Here is a 6179-nt window from a genome sequence, read left to right as displayed (position 1 = left end):
AGTGGAAGAAATCAATTGTTCTTGCTTCCCAGATTTGCACATATTCCCCTGACCGTCCTACCTCTAAACCAAAATAACTTTTCATATTTGTGAATTCACTATCACTAAACACTAATGCACACTTTTCCAGGAACAATTGTGCTATTATTGCAGTTGTTGGAGAGGTGGAAGAAATTACACATACCTTGCTATGCTATCTTCCCACAAGGTAAAACTGCAGTAGTGACGAATTCTGTTATGGGACAGAGCAATTAAAAGGAAAAAAAAAAGACTGTGATGCCTCTTTATCCCAAATTGTGTGGAGAATCCTTTAGGTTGAGTGTTTGAGTTTGCAGAGAGAGGAGAGGGAAAGGAACTTATCTCTCTTTCAATTTTGTACTTGGGGTTTTGCTGTCAGATTTGACTGCTGCTACATTGCTTGTCAGGTTGAGCCCCTGAACCACAGCAGTTAATCCTAGAACAAACTATTTGGGTTTGTGAGCCGGTGTGAACACAGGTTGCTAGATGACAATAGGCCACAGAAAAGGTCAAAAAACCCAATGGGGGAAGCAATGCACATGCTGAGTGCTGTGAGAGCCGTGCTGAGTAGCTGCACGGATAACTGAGTTCAGGGGATTTCTCAGCTCTGCTAATTGCTCTTGGGGTTTGCAATACTGCAGGTAGCAAAGAAGAAAGGGGGAGGGGAAGGGGTTGGGCAGCACAGATGTATGGCAAGGAAGCAATTCTCAAATGTGAGGGCTCTTTGACAGCAACAGTGGATCTGCATGACTGGTTAGGGTGCTGCAGGGAAGTAAGTTTGTGCTTTTGCCTTTTGCGTAGGAGGTCTGGGAGCAAATGGGGATATCCCACAGCAATGTGAAAAAAAAGAAGTATGCATATAGCTGTATGACTCAGAGCATGGAACAGACCTCTCTGAGCCATACACAAGTCTCTGCCAACTCTATCATGCAGACCAAGCTAGAAGTAATTTAAAGTAATGGGGCACTGTGAGTCATGTGAATTCTAGTTCACATTATAGCAAGAAACTTAATCTTTCTCAAACCAGAACTCTCAAAACACTAAGCACATGCAAATCATTGAATTAACAACAACTTGTATGAATATGTAATTTTGCATCACTCTAATCTCCACTCTACCAGTTGCCAAAACCTTGTATTTGTCCTTCTGTAAAACTGTAATATTCTACCTTTCAGGGCAGCTTACCAAGGTGGGTTCTGCACGTGTACTGGGAGAGCACCTCCTTATGTTGCAATGCCTTCCCCCTTTCTGTGCATGGGGAGGAGGCATATGTGGGTATCAGTTACATTTCTGTGAAGATTACCCTTTCACACCTCTGATGACTGGGATCCTGAGAGGGTGGGAGTAGCTGTCAGATATTGTAATGCTCCAGCCCTGCAAAGGCTTATGTTGTAAATTAATACTACAAACCTAGTATTTATCCCAGAGAATCACAGCCCATGAGCAGTCCATGGAGTGCTTGGGCCCTGACCTGGCAGTGGCTGAGAGGCTGGGATACAAGAAGTCATTTTCCAGGAGGCCACGAGCCAAACCTAAGCTGCTCCCCAGGACAGCCCCTTTGCTGGCTGCAGCCTGCACTGGGACCCCTGACAGAGAGAAGAGCCAACATGGACATCCAGGCAAAGAGGCTTCAGACTCAGGAGTCAAGGGCCACAGAAAGATTATCTGCAGCTTGCCAACAGTAATGCAAAAGCAAGTAATATCAGGAATGTGTCTTGAATCATCTTCCCCAAACATTTTGGTACAACCCAAGGGAACAGCTACCAACAGGCCTCCACTCCCATACAGAAGTCAGCACATATCTTTTCCCAAGTATGCACGTGCTGATTATTTTATTTTTTTCCCTTCTATGTTATAGCCCAGTGATTAAGACTAGAATTGAAACCCTGTCTCCCTGGAGAGAATTTTATCACAGGTTTCACACTTCAGGGCACCTCAGCCACCAAGTCCCATGAAACTGCAGAAGAGCAGGGGGTGAGGATGGGGAAAGGCAGGGCACCTCCCTATTGGAGAGACTCCCACCCGCAGAAGAGTGCTGAGGCATAAGCAGGTCTTGCACAGCACGGCTGTAGCCTGCTGGCTTTCCCTGGTAGTGCAGACAGAAGTTCGGATCCCAGCTCCGGCTCCAGGGACCTTCTCTGTGTTTCACGGTACACAATCGTTACCTTAAAAAATTCCGGGTCAAATTCTAAGTCAGAAAGTGGATTTTGAGCATAACAGATTGGACAACACCACAGCTTAAAGGGCAGACATTTTGCCCGTAGGCAGATTGGAGGTGGTTGCATCTTTTTGTCAAGTCTCTGTGTCAAAGCATCAGTTTGCTTATGCATCAAACATAAATCATTATTTTTCGTTTGTATAAAATACTATTATGACAATATCTGTTCTATGAGTAAACTGTTAAATGTACAGAAGACACTCAAGGTATCTAGACTCTTTATCTGACATATAAAATAGCCCAAGAAAGGATGGTGGAGGTAACAAAATAACTGCTCAGCAGAGCCATACGTGGCAAACACAAGAAAGATTTTTATTAATTCCCTGTTTGCTTTGCAACTACCCTGATAAGGGAGAAAACACACTGGGTATGGGGTGGATCTACTGCTCCGCACGGCTCAAGAAGTTTAAAGCATCTCACGGTGCCGTTCTCAGCTCTCCAGCACCCCCAGCTGGGCTTCGGCCTGGCAAGCGCCCTCCTGACTATTCTGTCGCTCAGAACAGGCTGGAATTATCGATGTCAGGGCGTCAAAGAAAATGAAACGCTGCTTTGCTCCTACTGAAGCATTAGAGAGCCTGGTTTTGGCAGCAGTTCAAGGGGTCTCCCCTCAGAATTACGTTCTCTGCATGAAATTATTCTTTTGAACTCTGGCTAAGTAGCTGGCTTTGTTTTGAAGCCAATTGTCATTGAGTTGCTCACTATTTCAAATGCTAGGTTGTTAATCTTGAGCCTGGGCTCAAGCTGTTTTAACACTGTGGGTCAAAACAATTTTCATTTGATGACTCTCTTACCAGGATGGCTAGCACTCAGATCACAGGATGGTGTGTTCTTGTACAGGACTTCATCCCACATAGCTTGATTCCAAATAAATGAAAGTCTCAACAGTAACTGGAAAGCAATCACCAAGTTACTGTCGCGGGTACATCCCATAACAGCCTGCCAGGATGAGGTCATGGCACGTTGAGCAAGAGGGTGCTCCCTCTTCATTTCCCTGGCTTTTCTCCCCATGTGGTTTGCAGGTGCACAGAGTGACCTGGTCAGCTGATGTTTCAGACTAGTACTCTGGTATTTAAGAGGAACCTGTAAAAATTCCTTTGGGAAGAATATTTAAAATTGGTTGCTTCTGAAATACATTGTGTCACATATGACTGGACTCACCAGAGGCAGCACCTTATGTACCTTCTGCTGCCTCTCTGCAGTTGATCAGCTGTATAGAATTTTTATCTTCCACCACAACAGACTTCAGCCAGCAGCTGGGCTCCTTTCCAGCATCACTTTCAAATCTAAGGAAGCATTGGCTTGAATGTGAAAACAAAATGCCAATGTGATGTATGATTCTTTTCTCCATAATATAAAAATGTAAATCTTACATTAGGGATAGCAAGCAACTCTGATGCGCAATGGCTATAGAAACAGGTGTGTCAAGTTTTTGTTTCATCTAAGGGAATAATTACTGGCACAGAAAATCTACTTACTCCCTTCTCTAACTGTTCTCTGAAAAAGCCCACAACCTTTAAAATTCTGTTACAAACTTGTGGTCAAAATCAAATAGGTAGAGCTGTAGAATACCAGCAGATTTTAAGTACCTCCTCAGAAAACTATGCTCAGATGTATTCAAATTTTTAATATCACAGCTAACACATTGCCGTTCTCAGTTCAAATACTCCATAAAGTACCTTGTCCTGAAATTAAACTGCTTATTTCTGACCTCTTTAAGTACAAATTAATATTAATTTCATTCTATATTTACATGAAATATTCCACAAAGAGTTGAGGGAGAGTGCAGACACTTCCTATTGCCTTTAGCTATCACAAATGGGGCAAAGAAAGACAGACACATTTAGCAAAGAGTCTCATTATTTAGATGCAAAGACAAATCCTAGATCTGCTGTGCTTTACAGACAAAGATTGAATTCATAGTCAGATTTGAAAATTCAGCCTCTCTTCAAAAGGTATCTCAGGCCAGACTCTTCAGTCAAAAATCACAGAGAAGATTAAAAATTTAAAATTAACAAATTTATACTTGAATTAACTAGTCCCCTTATTTCCCGGCAAAAATCTGCTACCAGAAGCTGCAATTAAGTTACAAACAGATAAAAGCCTTAGATAGATATTTCATTTATATACTTTCATAGTGTTACATATTAAACATCACAAGGTTTAAAAATAAGCTAAACAGTGGATAAAAGTTGTTTCCCAAGACACTACCCCTGTTCCTGGTTTGCTTTAGATTTAGAGACTGTATTATAGACTTGTTAACCCCAGAGGTTACAATTTTCAATTTCTGTTACTCATTACCATACAGACAGGCTAAGAAAACAGGTCACAGTGAGAGGCTGTTGGTCACATAGTCTTCCTGCTTCCTTCCTTCCTGTTGCACAAGCCTGTCAACCTTTCTGCTGTAAGGAAACAGATAGATAGAGGAGTGACTGTCATCTTTATTACCTGCCCAAACAAGCCCAGGAATAGCTACAGTGTTACTGTGACACGTATCCCCATACGTGAAGACCTATTTTCTGTTGGATATTATTTCTCAGTTTCTCTCTTTTTCTTCCTTTTCGGTTCAGAACCACAGTACTCACTGATTAGAACTGTTCTCCCTGTGGCTGTGTTCTCTGCAAAAGTCACTGAAAACTAATTTTACATAGGATTTCTCTTACACTAACGATTTGTTGGGATCGTTTTTCCTTGCTGCTTATTATCACTGGCAACAGAGGTTCTTAAGACATTTTGTCTGGGACAGAATTTGCATTACGGATTAAGTAATACTCGTCCTTGGTGGAGGCTTCGCTTCTGCTGTCAAGCAAACCCTCGCACTGGGCGCTAGAGGGCACAATAAATACCCTTTAGATACACAGTATCTTAAAACCTTAATACACCACTCCAGAGACAGAACAATGCGTACAATAAACTTCGTATTAATCCTACAAAAAGGCGTAAGAAAAGTTAAAGTAGTTCCTGCACGGTTATATTCTAATGTTTTTAATTTATTCTGATTAATTTCTTCTCTAATATAGACGACCATACCTTGCACTCTAATCCACAGTATGTAATTTGTAAGAAGAAAATGCACACACACACATAATTACGATATTAGCATTTCCACACGAATTTATACAACAGCTATTATGGATCACAAAACTGTGTGCTGTGTCATCTGATAAAGTGGGAGGGGGAAACATTCATCTAGTTCGATTGCTGAAGAAGTCAATCAACCTAAGTGCTATATGTGTTTGTACTTTACAGTGGCATCTGTGATGGCTTTGGTGGTGTTTATGACTGAATTCATTGTTGGCTCGAAGCAACAAGCCTGGATATTTCAAAGCAGTGTAGATGCAAGTGCTGAGCTCTCCTCTCCTGGATCCAGTGACAGTGGGAATGGTTCAAAGCTACTCCAGGGCAGGTTCAGACTGGACATCAGGAAGCATTTCTTTACTGATCATTCAGTGTTGTTTCCCTCTAATCCACCCCAAGGGATCTGTTAACAAGAACCTGGGTTACCCTCACCTTATGCAGTGGGTTACTGCAGCACCCAACTGCTGCTGGATGTTAAAAGTTCCAGCAATTCTTGACACAGAGATTGGAGCCTTTGTGTTCCAAAGTCACCCCAGAGCCTAAGTAAAAAAATGGTGCCTGCATCCTCTCTTTTCCTTCACCAAACCCCAAGATATTTTTCTGCAGAGACACCTTTAACAAGAACTGATGGTGTACCCACTCCAGAATAAACAACCTGAAGTTTGATGTGGGGGTCACTCTTTAAGAATGGGCATTTGGTTCCCCTCCAGCTGAAGAAAGAATTAAATCCAACTCATGAACTTTCTGAATAAGGGGACTAATAAGCAAATTCTGCAGCTATATTACAAAAAAAAGAAAAAAAAGTTTCTCTGCTCTCCTCAGCTATGTGTCCAACCCCTGCCCCAATAAAATCAACAGAAAATCAAGT

The sequence above is a fragment of the Lichenostomus cassidix genome, chromosome 2 (genome assembly GCF_008360975.1).
Source record: "Lichenostomus cassidix isolate B80296 chromosome 2, HeHo_3.0, whole genome shotgun sequence".
NCBI lineage: Eukaryota > Metazoa > Chordata > Aves > Passeriformes > Meliphagidae > Lichenostomus > Lichenostomus cassidix.
This window is presented reverse-complemented; position numbering follows the sequence as displayed.